The following is a 13,885-nucleotide window of genomic DNA, read 5'->3' as shown; positions in this document are numbered from 1 at the left end:
GTCGGCAGGGGTCCACAACAGTCCCCCCTTAATTGTTTTGTTTGTGCCTGAGGGAGGTAGTGGTTGCACGGGCTACGGGGGAGGCCATAGTGCTTACACCACATTCTTTTTTATAATGTAGGTGCCCCAGGGAGGTGAAAGTCCTTGGGAAAGCAGGGAAGGCCTTAGGGCCTCCACCCCATTTTCTTAAAAAACAGTGTACCCTGGAGTGGAGGCGGTCCATGGGGCAGCAGGGCCGAGCAGATCCCCAGCATTTACAGTGTTCATTGCCCTGGGAGGTGTCGATCCCCAGGGCTGCAGAGGGTGAACAGGCCCCCTGTATTTTTATTTTTTACAGCCCTGGTGAGGTGGCGATCCCTGGTGTTTTTTATAAGCCGAACAGGGGCGACCCATGAGGCTTTAAAAAAAATGCGTGGGAGCCTGTCTTTTTTTTGGGGGGCTAGGGATTCGCGGGTCCACCCACAAGATGAGACAACATTTAAAAAAAATGCTTTTTACCCCAGGGGGACCCTGAGGGATCCCCCACCATATTTGGAGGGCCAGGGAATTCCTACCTCGCTCCCTTTTCTTTGTTTTTTACTTTTTTGTGGGACTTGCCTTCAAGCCGAGTCGCAAGATGGCTGCCAACACTTCCTGGTTGAAGTGTTGGTTGCCAATAAATTTGTAGGATCCGCGAGTCCTCTGCAAGGAGTCAGGTCTGCAGATATCTATATCTCTTATATTTTTTTGTACACATTTGCATGGTGTTCTTTTAAGTGCATGTCCATTGCTTCATAAAACACTCTCCTGTTAGTCTTGCGTGAAGAGACTACCTGGTGACAGCATTGTGTTGTAATATGCTCCATATTACAGTCTTGCTCCTACAGTTGCGTGTTTTAAGTACATGAGCATGTACTCTTTGCACTTTCTTCCCTGCTGCATACTCTCACCTGAACTTGGTAAAACCATGTTTGTTCCTGTGCATCTATCCTAGGTGCTTCCACATTCCATAACTGCCCATTTAGCAATGCCTAGGATTGCCATGATGACGCTCTTGACTACACAATCTGCATGCCACATTACGAGCATGGATTTTTTTTGCTCTTATAACAGTCTAAAAAGCTTCCACATGGATATGCACAAATTCAGATGTACCAATAGGATTCGGAACGTACTAAGTGACCGCCAAATTTCAGGCATATTTGTAAGAGTAATATGTATATTAAAAGATATGCAAATTAATAATTAACGTAATTGCATATAACGTAGCTAATTACGTGATGTGCAGATTAATTGAAAAAATATGCAAATGTGTTAACCATTTGAATTCAGCTGGACACCTTTTTTAAATGCAAATATTTCGAACTATTGAACAGAGTGCTGAAATGACTAATGATGCATATTTTGACCATCCCCCAAAGACCTTAACGTTTTTCCCCGTAAACAGATCTTCGTGAAACCTGGCATGGTAAAAGTAATCTCAATGAGTTAGTAGATTGACAAGTTTTGTGCAATCCATCCATGGGCTCATATGTTAAAACCAAATGAAACCACCAATTCGTGTGCACACGTGTGCGTGTGTGTGTGTGTTTGCACGCCTGTGGTTGTGTGTGTCCGTGTGTGTATATTAAATCCTATGTACACATTTAATAGAATGCTTAAAAAACAAGACTGCAAGTAATAAATTGATGTCAACCTATAAAACATATATCAAGATTAAAATCAAAATCATTATCCCTCTTTACAGCTTTCGCTTCACTTGTGACACACTGACATATACATTATAATGCTTAAATATATCTATCTCTCAAGCTCTATACAATTTTCAAAGTACATATATGCATCACTGCATTATTCCATCTCCTCCTCTGCCATCTATCGATCTTGTTCTAGCCATATGTGAGTTTATCCTGTGATTTTCTCCAAAGTATACTGTGCTGCCACAGGTGCACAAAGAGAAGATGTCATTTTCAATGACTGCTAGCATCCTGTCAGTTCATTTCAATGCTGTCAAAGTCAATTATCTGGAGTGGAGATAGTTTCTGTATCTGTCTTTGACCAGAAGTAACTAAATTGAACAATCCACGAGTGTGACAATAACACAAAGCCTCGCAGCCAGTTGCTGATTGCAAACCACCATGCTTAGATTTTGTTCCAAATGGCAATCAACGAAACGTGTCTTTTCCGCAAGGATCACAAATGACTGTCTCTCTGGGACTAGAATGTGTCTTGCTGCTTTCTTGGTAACTTTAATGACATTGCAATTCACCTCCAACATGATGGAGATGTGAAGTTGTTTTAATTTTCTTTTTCATTCTCGAGGCCAGGCTTTACTTCTTAAGGCATCTGAAAATATTGATTTAAACTTATGTGGGCAGGATTAGTGTAATGACTCGTGTTGATAGAGACAGAGGCTCAGTTATAAAATATAACAAACTTTCCTGTAAAATCGAGTTGGTTTCCACCTACATAGAATTGTAAACGTTTTGCTCAATAGGGTGGCACCAGAATATCGCTGTCGGAAATGTACATTTAACTGGTAGCTAAACTTGTTTTTATTGGACCTCCTTATTCATTATCTTTCTCTGTTACCGTGCTCCCTTCTTTCAGCTTTCGGCTGCTTGGTCCATCTCTCCCGTTCGTTATTCTAACTCTTCTTACTTTCCTTATTGTCCCATTATGTTACACTTCATTTACCATACTGCTCTTCGTTCTTACTATTCCTGCTGTATTTTCTCTAACACCCCCCTTTCCACTGTAGTGTGCAATTCTACCAAATGGCTGGCCACATTGCATTGACAGGCTTAGGACTATCCTTACAGCTCTGGAATTCTTGTTCAACAAAGACCTTTGCCAGTTTATTGGTTTGTGCATCTTACTGGTAAGAGGAATTACATATTGGAAAGCAGCGAAAGGGTCGCAGCTGGACTAATGTAGTGTTTAGTAATGGATCATGATGGAAAGTGGTGGACCAAACCAAGGAATTGAACTAAGCGGAGCATTATGTCCATGGGTTAGTATTTTCTTTGTTTTGCTGGTAACCTTCTTCATCCATTGATTAGCTCAGTGTTGCTGCCATGTCAGATGGAATTTTTACCAATAATTTGATTCTAATTTTATTTCATTTGGACTGGAAATATGGCATATTACCGTTAGAATCTTCTGAAAGGGTGATATGTCGATTGGTGAAAGGAAATGAATGTGTTGTTGAGGTAGTAAAATGCAGACAGCTATGTGTCTGGCAACACCTTTGTGTGAATGATCATGCCATGTGTTGGGTTCGAAGAGTTCAGTTAAGTAGGGGGAGGCAAGAAAAACAATATTGATGTGATGCTAAAACGGCTAATGCTTAATGACATCGTCTGGTATTGTGTCTATGTTCTGTTAGTCTAGGCAATATTTAATTAGATCTAAATTAAAGAAAGATGGGTATGCAACACAGTTATCCCAGTACTAGTGTTACCAAAAACATATACACAGATCCAGCAGTTGGTTACTTTGACCACTTTTTAATAAGCATGTATGCCAAAACATTGTTATTATATCTAACATCCTGTACACGTCTTGTTATGATCGAAGACTCTACAGAATTGACCTGAGTTCCACAAGTTGTTTTGACCCTTGCACCATACCAGCACACTATACTGGTAATCCACACAGTCCTGACCCAGAAGAGTGCTAATGAAAGGCCCTTACATTCGCCTTCTTTGTGTTTTTTACTTTCATCCATTTTCTTTATGCAACGTTATATCTACAGTGACTTTTCTTAAGAAGAAGCCAAAGGAGTCGGGCAGGGTTACATCTCAAATAATTGTTCCTCCGCAAAAGGTCTGTTACTGGGAAGATGGTTTCCAGGACTTGTACTTCAGTTCGTCTCTTTACAGCTCAAAGGTTCTTCTGCAATGTGAAGGGTTTTTTTTGTCCTCATTTATAGATGAGTGAGAGGCTTATAGGCAAACCATAGATTAATTCTCGGATCCCCTGCAATGTGAAGCTTGCAGTTTTGTCAGAACTACCCTTGCATTTAACACGCCTGCATGATTTAACAACGTGTCTCTTTACAAAGCATTTCTTTACCACACAGCTCGTTACAACAACTTAACTTAGGGAACACACTGGCCTTTATAATAGTATAATTCACTATTTCAACACCAGTCTGCTCAACACTAGGGAAAGTGTTGGACCTAAATTTCGACATCAGTCCAACGACACTTTCCTTAAGGCGAGTCGTTAAAATGACTTGCGCAGTAAATGAATGCGTTGTAAGGATGCATTAGTGGTTTGGACCACGTAGTTATGGAACAGTGTGGTTCGAGTTCCCAAAGCTTGCACCTACATTTCGTCTCCTCGCCACTTATTAATGTTATTTGTCACCAGCAACTCCTATGAAGGTTTTTTCCCATGAGGCTGAATAGCTGACTTGTGTTTGTACAATTTAAGGTGCATCGAGTCTCCAGGCTGCAAGGCATCGCACAATACTCTCGGTAGTGTGGACAAGGGTGTTGAAACCTGTGAATGGAAGACTGGCAATTTTTGAATAATGTTTTGCCATAACCCAAGATCACAACATCAGGAAAACATACATTAGAAAATATGAAGTTGCGTTAACTACCAGTGGATTCTTCTTCAGTGCCTCATGACGAATAGAACCTATTTTCTACTTGAGGTTGTTCCTATAATTATGGGGAAAGAGGCAATGCATCAGGCTACCTTATTTGCACCTTAGCACATACTTTGGCAATTATATTCATTAACAATCTATTTTGTCACTATACAGCCCCTGAGGACAGTGAATGATATTGCCAATGACATTGTTGCACAATATTGATGGCCTTGCACACTTCTTGAATAGTTTGCCCAAGGAAATGACTGCCTCTGGCTGATCCCAAATGCGACAGGATTGTAAAATGTGGAACAAAGTCTTTACATTGGAATGGATTAGTCGATAAACCTCTACCCACCGTGAGAATACACAAATAACCAAAATATACTCATCTCTGTGACACTGGGGCTTCTGTTCTAAATAAATAAGGGCCTGCATGAATGGACCTCTCAATGGGAATTGAGATCGCTGACCTGTTCTAATAGTCTTTCCACATTGTATGCTTGGTAGATGAGACAGAAAGGACAGTATTGTGTTGCCATGGATAAAAACATGTGTGAAAAGCAATGGTGCTGAAAGCTCGCCTCGATGCCTCCTTCGTTCAGGAGTGCCCCTCCACTCTGTCGTACACTCAAGGACTTTGGACTAGTAAAGATGATGTCGTGAGAACCTAACCCCCAGGGGGATAGCTAAAGATCACCAATTGGCTGTAAACAACTACATTTGTCCACTGGTAATTTTGAAAGCATTGGAAGAGCAATGAGTAATTGTGAGACTGACACTCCCTTCTTAATAGAAGTGCCAGAGCATATAAATAAACCTCAATGAGCCCACAATTGGCACAGCACAGAAAGCCTATTTTGAATTGTACAAATATTTGTTGTCTTTTTTTGCTAAAAGAACCCAGGTTCTAGTAAGGATGATTAGTTTTACTTTATATGAGAATAGAATTCGTGCATATTGTATAAGACTCTATCAGGTGGCCTGGCTGGGTTTGTAATCTTGGAACCTCAAACAACAATCTTCATTATTAGGAATAGGTGTATTATATAAATCAGCATGAGGCCTGGCAATGTGAGTAGTAGTGAGTGAGAAGATATGGGGTTTTCTATCGTAGCCATATTAGAAGAGGTAAAGAGGATCATTTCATATTTAGTGAGCCAAGCATTGGAAGAGGTAAAGGGGATAATGTCATACTTAGTGAGGCTAGCCTCGGTAAGATGCTGTGTCTTGGCTTTCAATAGAGTTTCTATGTCAAGAGGAACAGCCACATTTGAGTTGGTGCCCAAGGCAATATTGTCTACATACTGACCCTGCAAAGATGATGCTACAGTGAAAGCTCATTAATAGATGATAAAGCAGCAGCAACAGGGGCTGGAGCAGAAGGAAAATGTTCAATATCTATAAAAGGTCGTTCTTCAACAGTTGTCTAGGGGATCTGATCAGAAACATAATGCTTTGTAAGCCAGTGGTGATTTAGCTAGCACAGCATACTTGTGGATCCATTTGGACAATTTCTGGCCATCACCAAGCAGACGCAGAGACTGGGTCATTGGGTGGAGCAGTGTCATAATTATATTGGGGCCGATTCACAGAACTAATCTGAGACAAAATCCTAAACTTACTACTTTTGGTATTCACAGAAGACATTTAGTAGTAGTTAAGTTAGGATTTTGTCGTAAGTTAGGATGTTATCTTAAGTTAGGATTTTAACTTAAGTCAAACTGAAGTTTGTCTTGAGTTTTGGTCTTAAGACAAAATCCTAACTTAAGACAAAATCCTAACTTGAGACAAAATCCTAACTTTACTACTAATAAATGCCTTTTGTGAATACCAAAAGTATCAGGGTCACAATAGTTGTTGCATTTCAAATTACATATTACAGCTCTTGTAGCTGATTTACAGGAGATGTTGCACTTAATAGACATGCATACTGTTCAGAAAAGGGTCCCAACATAACCAAAACCATTTGTTGCAAAGGGTAGGTAACATTACCTTTATCATTATCAAAACCTATTGCTTGGACCATTTTCCTAAGAGGTCAAGGTCTTGAAACTGGATGTCATAAGAGTAGACTTTGTCTCCAATACAGCCATTAAAAGGAGTGTTTATTGTTCCCTTATGGCAACCCATATAAAAGAGTCCTTTGTAGTCTAAAGGAAAGAAAGCAGCCTGACCGCAGCCTTCTGTTACCCTTGAGCTCTTCTATTGTGTTGGAAATATGTGTTGTGGATTGAAGATATACAACTAATTATGAGGACTCTGTGTAGGAAGGTTGGAAGAGTCTGCCATATGTGGCACATGGATTTACATTACTCAAGAGTTATGTCCCAAGGGCTGTGGATTAAAGAGAGTCTTCACAAGGTATTCATCCCACCAACTTTCTAATTGGCTACCATTGCAGCATGAGCTTCGGGAAGGAGCGAAGAAATATGTTCCACTTCCTGCTTCCCTAGCTCCTCTTCTATGCTTCTTCCTCTTCCAATCCCATTGAGAATATACCCTTTACCTCTGCCTGCTAGTCTGTGTCTGCATATTTTGTGTTTTCTGCAACTTTTTCATTTGGAGGGAGAACATCCTTGTAGTTCTTCCTTCCTGTTAGCCTGTGTTAGAAAAGGGGGTCTCTAGGTGGCAGAGGTATGTGCCTTTGCCCAAATAGGGACCCTTGCTACTAGTCAGGGTAAGGGGGATAAACACTTTAGATAACCCCTCCTCATCTACTGGGTAGCTTGGCATTAGCAGACCGACCTAGCCCAAAGGCAATGTGTAAAGTATTTGAATTCAAAACACACAGCAATACAGTGATAAGACCACAAATGTACACCAAACCAGTTTAGAAAAATAAAGTATCTTTCTCTAAACTCAGCAAGACCAAAACAACAAATATCCAACATACATGTAATAGGAATATGACTTTAAAAAGGTTTCATACAACTTGGTCCATAGTAAACTATGGATGCGTGATTTTTCACAAAGTAGTTGTAGATGTGTTAAAATTCACAAGGCCAAACAGCCGCAGAGAGGAGAAGCATAGAGAAACAAAGAGATGAGTCAGTTCTTGAGACCTTGGAGAGGTGATGCTACCTTTTTGCTGCACACAGGAGAAGTGATGTGTCGAATCCGGTCTGTAGGGGGAATTGATGCATCGACCACAAGATGATTCTGGTCCGCGGGTGATGCGTCGGGAAAACCTGCCTCACAGGTACGATGCGTGGGAATACAGGATGCAGTAGTGTCGAGCGGTGCTGCATCCGTTTTTTAAGCCACAATTCCTTGATGCGTCTGTTCTTGCAGCAGTGACAGGCACTGCGTCGGTTTCGGTGGCAGCGCAGCAATGCGTGGAAATTCTTCTCGCACGGCCGTGCTGAATCAGGAAAAACAGCTAAAAGAAGAGCGATGTATCGATTTCTTCAGATCTTCTTTTCTTCTATCTCCCAACAGGAGGAGCAACCTCCAGAGGCCCAGAACTGGAACAGGTACCTCCTGGCAGGTCAAAACTCTCAGCAGCAGAGTTCAGGGGAGCTGAGGGTGAAGTATTTGTGTCCCTGAGACTTCAGAACAGGAGGCCAGCACACACAGGCCCTTGGAGATCTTCTTCGAGCAGGTTCACAGCAAAAGTTCCAGTTTTGTGCTTTCCTTTACAGATCAGCAACTGCAGGCCAACCCCACACAGCACACAGCAAAGGGGCAGTGCTCTGCCTCACAGCTCCTCAGCTCTTCTCCTTGGCAAAGGCTCCTCTTGATTCCAGAAGTAATCTAAGGTTCTGGGGTTTCAGGTGTAATACTTATACCCCAAAATGTCTTTGTTCTCTTTGTGCAAGGGTCTCTGAGCCCAGTCCAAACCAGTTCTGTCCTAACTGGTGTAGTATGACCACAGGGGGTAGGGACAGCATTGTGCAAGGGAGATAAGGCCTATCCAGGTGCAAGGAAAACTCTTCCCACTACTCTAAATTCAGCCAAGGTCTATTCAGCTCAGCTCTGAGTAATCCAGGAAGGGCCAGGCACACGTCAATCCCTCAGTGGCTGTCTTCAGTGAATGCACATTCCAATCCCCTGTCACTCCAAAATCAGACAGTCGATACACAAGCAGGCAGAATAACATGGAATGGTTAAACAAAATGCCAACTTTCTAAAAGTGGCATTTTCAAACACACAATTTAAAAACCAATTTACTAACAGATGTGATATTAAATTCAGAGAGCCTAAACTTTATTTCTCTCTCTTTTCCCAACGGGAAGTTGTACTTGTAAGCAGCCGCGGTCCATGCAAGTAACAGTGGTGGGCCGTGTATGGGGGGATTTTGAGGGACGATGCTGAGGAAAATTATTTATTTATTACATTTTCTCTTTGCATCATCCCTTGAATTCCCCCTTACCCGTCCCCACACCCCCAGCAAATTTAACTGCATGGACAGCTTCTGCTTGTAAGACATTACAAAGTATTTCTCATTAAATCCTTTGGGAGAGATAGCCTTTCAATAGTGAACAACGAAATTGGCAGTATTTCACTAGTACATGTAATTCACACCAATACATGTCCTACCTTTAACATACACAGCTCCCTGCCCAGGGGGGTACCTTGGGCCTACCATGGGGGTGCCTTACATGTAGGAAAAGGGACAGATTAGTGCCTGGCAAGCGGGTGCTCTTTCCAGGTCGACATGGCAGTTAACAAACTGCGCACAGACACTGCAGTGGCAGGTCTGAGATACCTTGTCAGGGTTACTCATGTGGGTGGCACAATCAGTGCTGCAGGCCCACTAGTAGCATTGGATGTACAAGCCCTTGCACACTCAGTGCACTTTACTAGGGGTTTACCAGTAAATCAAATATGCCAATCAAGGAGAACCAATTGTAATCCCAATTTACACTGGGAGCACTAGCACTTTGACACTGATCAACAGTGGCAAAGTGGCGAAAGCATCTAAACCAGCAAAAACAAAATCCAGAAGAGCATAAAAATAGAGGAGGTAGAGGCAAAAAGTCAGCGGGGAAATCACTCCAAAGATTCCAAGTCTAACAGACTGTATGTAAAAATGTTTATATTCACTTACTTTATTGAGCATCGCACACGCACACTTCCAGCTTATGAAAAATGTTTGCACAAGATCCCTTGTTTTAGGTGAAGCCCAAAAACATATGCTGACAGTGCCATTTTCATAACATCTGCAATACCCAAATACCTTGAGAGTGCATTACTTATGCATAGTGTGCCTCTTTCTTGTCTCACTTGCAGGTTATCTTAGCCCAGTCAGATTTAGTAGAACATAATTTAACTATCTCAGTAACAAAACTGACCCTAATGACAATGAAGGTTCGGGTCATGTCACTATTCTCCTAGCTTTCTGGCTCTTAAACTTGCCATATATAACTTTCATTTATCCACTGCAAAGAAAACTTGGGTTTATCATTTTTAATGATCAAATACATTTTTGTGGGAATTCTCTAATATTAGTAAATTCTTAGGATATTATATATTGTCTACTAAAGTCTTCCAAGTGAGGACTGGAGTCTGTCAGGGTTGTTTGCTCTCGTCTTTCTTTTGCCTGCTGGCCATAGACTGGAGCATGAAGACATCCACAGCAAGGATAAAAATTGGGATCTAGTGGACATCTTGGATGCAGCTCAATGACTTAGACTTTGCAGACAACCTGGTCATACTCTCCCAAACCCATTTCCAAAGGCAAGAGAAGACTGACAATGTGGTAGCCACATTAGCACAACTTGGCCTCTAAATCCACAGGGGAAAAATTAAGATCCTGAAGGCTAACATGGCCAGAGCATTGACAGTCACTTTTGAAGGTGATGCACTGGCAGAGGTTGAGGCCTCCACCTGCCGGGCCACGTCACAGACAAGCATGGTGGTACAGACACCGATGTCAAGGCAAGAATCGGCAAACCAAGGGATGCCTTCATTCAGCTAAAGATCAGGCCTTTAGACACCAACAGAAAACCATTCCTTCTGTACAGAACAGAAACTTGGAGGACAACAGTGACTACCACCAACAAAGTCCAGACTTGCAGCAACACTTGAGAATCCACCAAATCTACTGGTTAAACACCATCAGCAACAAAGATCTATGGCAGCAGATTTTCCAACTCCCTGCTCATGAAGAAATCATGAAAAGCTGCTGGGGCGGAGTAGGTCACACCCTCCACAATCCTGCATCAAATTCCACCAGGCAAGCCCTCAAGAGAAAAGGAAAAGAGGAAGGCCAAGAAACACCTGGCACCAAGCCTTTGAGGTTGATTTCAAGGAGAAGGGTTTCTCATAGAGTCAGATTGGCAGAAAACCCCTGGACAGAGATAGCTGGAGAGTCCTGGTTGATGCCCCATCCCCCAGGAGTTTTAGTAGGCATAAGTAAGTAAAGTCCAAGAAACATAAATTGGGCCTGATTCACAAAGGCAACTTTAGTGTAAGTTTAAAAAATGTTGGGTGTTCATAAACCAATTTTAATAGTAGTATCATTACAACTTGGGGAGTCTTTGCACTTTTTGGCGGAGGCGCTGCACATAAAAAGATAGGACGGGCCTATCTTTGTATGTACAGAGACTCAGCAGTCATAAAAATACTACTCATAAAATTAATTTGTGAATGGAAACAAAATCAGAAACTTACACCAAAGTGTACCTTTACCTTTGTGAATCAGGCCCATTTCTTCTTTCCCTGGAACATCCCAAAGACTAAAGGTTGGTGTCCATTTATTGCTTCACCTCTTTACCTGCTGATGATGCTACTTTATAAGGTCTATGCAAGCTGCATCTCATGTCTGCCAATGATTGTCTTCATTTATGAACCTTTCATAATTATCTTTTTATTCATCAATCGACTTTTTAAATTCATCATTAATAACTTTTTAAATTCATCATTAATAAAGTCCAAATAATTCATTTTGTTTGCTACCATTCAAGCAATATAAAGCTAACAGTTACCCCACACCCTACGGGTACTTTATGAACTGCCCACTTCCCTAAGTGCACTTGTGTGCTTCCTGAAACAGTTCAAACTGTGGTGCTGTTGGATGCTGGTGTGTGTGGCACATGTGCTCTGGGCTTGTGATATTTGGCCTCCGTCAGAACTGGGATGCTGACTGGAGTGGTGCAGCACATGTGCCATATCTGACAGTGCTGGTTGTAACCTTGGGACAGTGTGTAATTTTTCAAAACAGGGCATGATCCAGATTTCTTTACCACCAAAAACTTATTTTAGCATATAACTATGGTTATGGTTAAGAATGTTATATTTGCCCTTCAGTCTTATTTCCACAATATCTTTTACTTCTGACTCTGCTCTAACCACTGGAATACATCTGTGTCCTGCTTTTACCACATATAGTAGGTAGGGGTGAGTGAAACCTGTGTAATTTGCTGTAGCGTAATTATTCTGAATTACACAAAACGTGACATACATCTTGTACTCAATCATTTAATTAATCTTTAATAGCTTATTGGAAAATAATCATAAAAGAACAATATATGAGTACATTCTTGAAATAATTCACAGTGTATACAATATTTCACCAGTACAACTTCTAATATTAAAACAACAATGACCTCCAATATCTGACATGTGATTTTAGAAAATGTTGCACTGAGAAAAGAGCAGGTTTACATTAAACATTGTATACCTCTTAAGAACTGTCATTATATAATGGTGTAAAAAAGTTTGATTAAACTTGGAAAAAAGCACAAAGTGAAATCATGTCTTTGGGAAATGTTCAGTGTAGGGACAGGTAAGAATGGCGGCCAAATAATATTGCCCCAGAGGGAAACTAGGAAAGCTGCAAATGCTGTTCAGGATCTTTCCTAAGGATTTGTGAACCAGATTAGACTCAACTCCACTGCCTCTCTGATGGAAGTCATATGCTCTCTAAAACAATTGTCTCAACTATTGTATCTCACTCTTAGTGATCTGGGTTGGGTCTACCAAGGATGTTGGCAATGGATTTAGGGTGCTGAAACCTGGGGATATTGTGCCCAAAATCAAATTTGCCAAGGAGTCATCTACTTTCTTTTAGTTTAAAGTAGTTTGGGCATTGGACCATACTGAGAGCCATTGTAGCATTAGCTCGAGCTAAGCTGATGATTGTTTTATGTTCCACATAGCCCAACCCCATACAATTGTTTGGGCTGCTGTGCGCTAATCTCAATAAAGCCCTGTAAAAGTTGTTCTCCTCAACAACTGTTGGTTAAGCGATAACCCCATAATGCTGCCCTAAAGATCAGAATCTGTAAATACCTTGGTTTATATAGTACCAATATAGGACTGATCAGCATGTTTCCAAGGTTCTACACAAAATTAAAGAAAGTTCTGAATGACTGACCAAACCTGTGACACATGAGAGAAGATACGTCTTTCAGAATATATGGGTCTGCAGAATATAACGTTCCCCCTAGATAGGGGAGATGATTGACCTTCCTAATGTTCCCTCCACTTGAAATTAATATCTGTAGTCTTGCAATTATTGAGGCCACATGACATATAGAGAGTTTTTGAAAAACTGGTCTCAAGGTCTATGTTGTCCATATACGCAACAAACTCATCTATGAGGACCTTGAGACCATTAGGAATCTGGAACATTAACACTGCATCATTGCATACATTAAGGGCGGTATATGGGTAGAATTTACTGTGAGATATCTCCATGTTTGATAAGGAGTATGTGCAAGGTATTAATAAATAGTAAGAATTGAATGGGTTCTATAATGCACCCTTTTTTAACGTTTCGATGTTGGGAAAATTTACTTGCACATTCACCCCCTTCACCATGTCTCACAGAATCTTGAAACAACCATCTGCAGTGCTTGAAGAAACTCAACTAAAGCCTTGGCCATACCCATATACAGGAGCGTAGCTTCGGGGGAAGGTCTGGGGTGTTACACCACCCACAATAAATGCATTTTCTGATAAATAGTTGTGCCCAGGTGATTTCAATTGGGTATTGTGAGATGCTAGTCGGATTTCACCAGTAATCTTTACATACACACAGATAAAAACACAAATGTTCTCACTCTCTGTTTGAAAGTCCTCAAAATTATTGGTCATTTTATAAAATATTGTGTTTTCTCTACCAGTACTCCTACCAATTAGCATTCCTCTCCCTTTCCACTGTCCTGAGGCCCCTTTCATGTACTTTGCTTGTCATGTAATGTATTTAAACATTATATGCAAGCCTCATTGTCGGAAAATTTGAACGTCACATCCCCCAATTTTAAATCAACCTACGCCCCTGCCTATATTTAGTAACAGGCCCCATAGCTTTGACTGACTCATTCATTCCAATGCACAGCTAAGATCCATAAA

Source organism: Lissotriton helveticus, chromosome 1_1 (assembly GCF_964261635.1).
Source record: "Lissotriton helveticus chromosome 1_1, aLisHel1.1, whole genome shotgun sequence".
Lineage (NCBI taxonomy): Eukaryota > Metazoa > Chordata > Amphibia > Caudata > Salamandridae > Lissotriton > Lissotriton helveticus.
The sequence above is the reverse complement of the archived record's forward strand: the minus strand, read 5'-3'. Positions refer to the sequence as shown.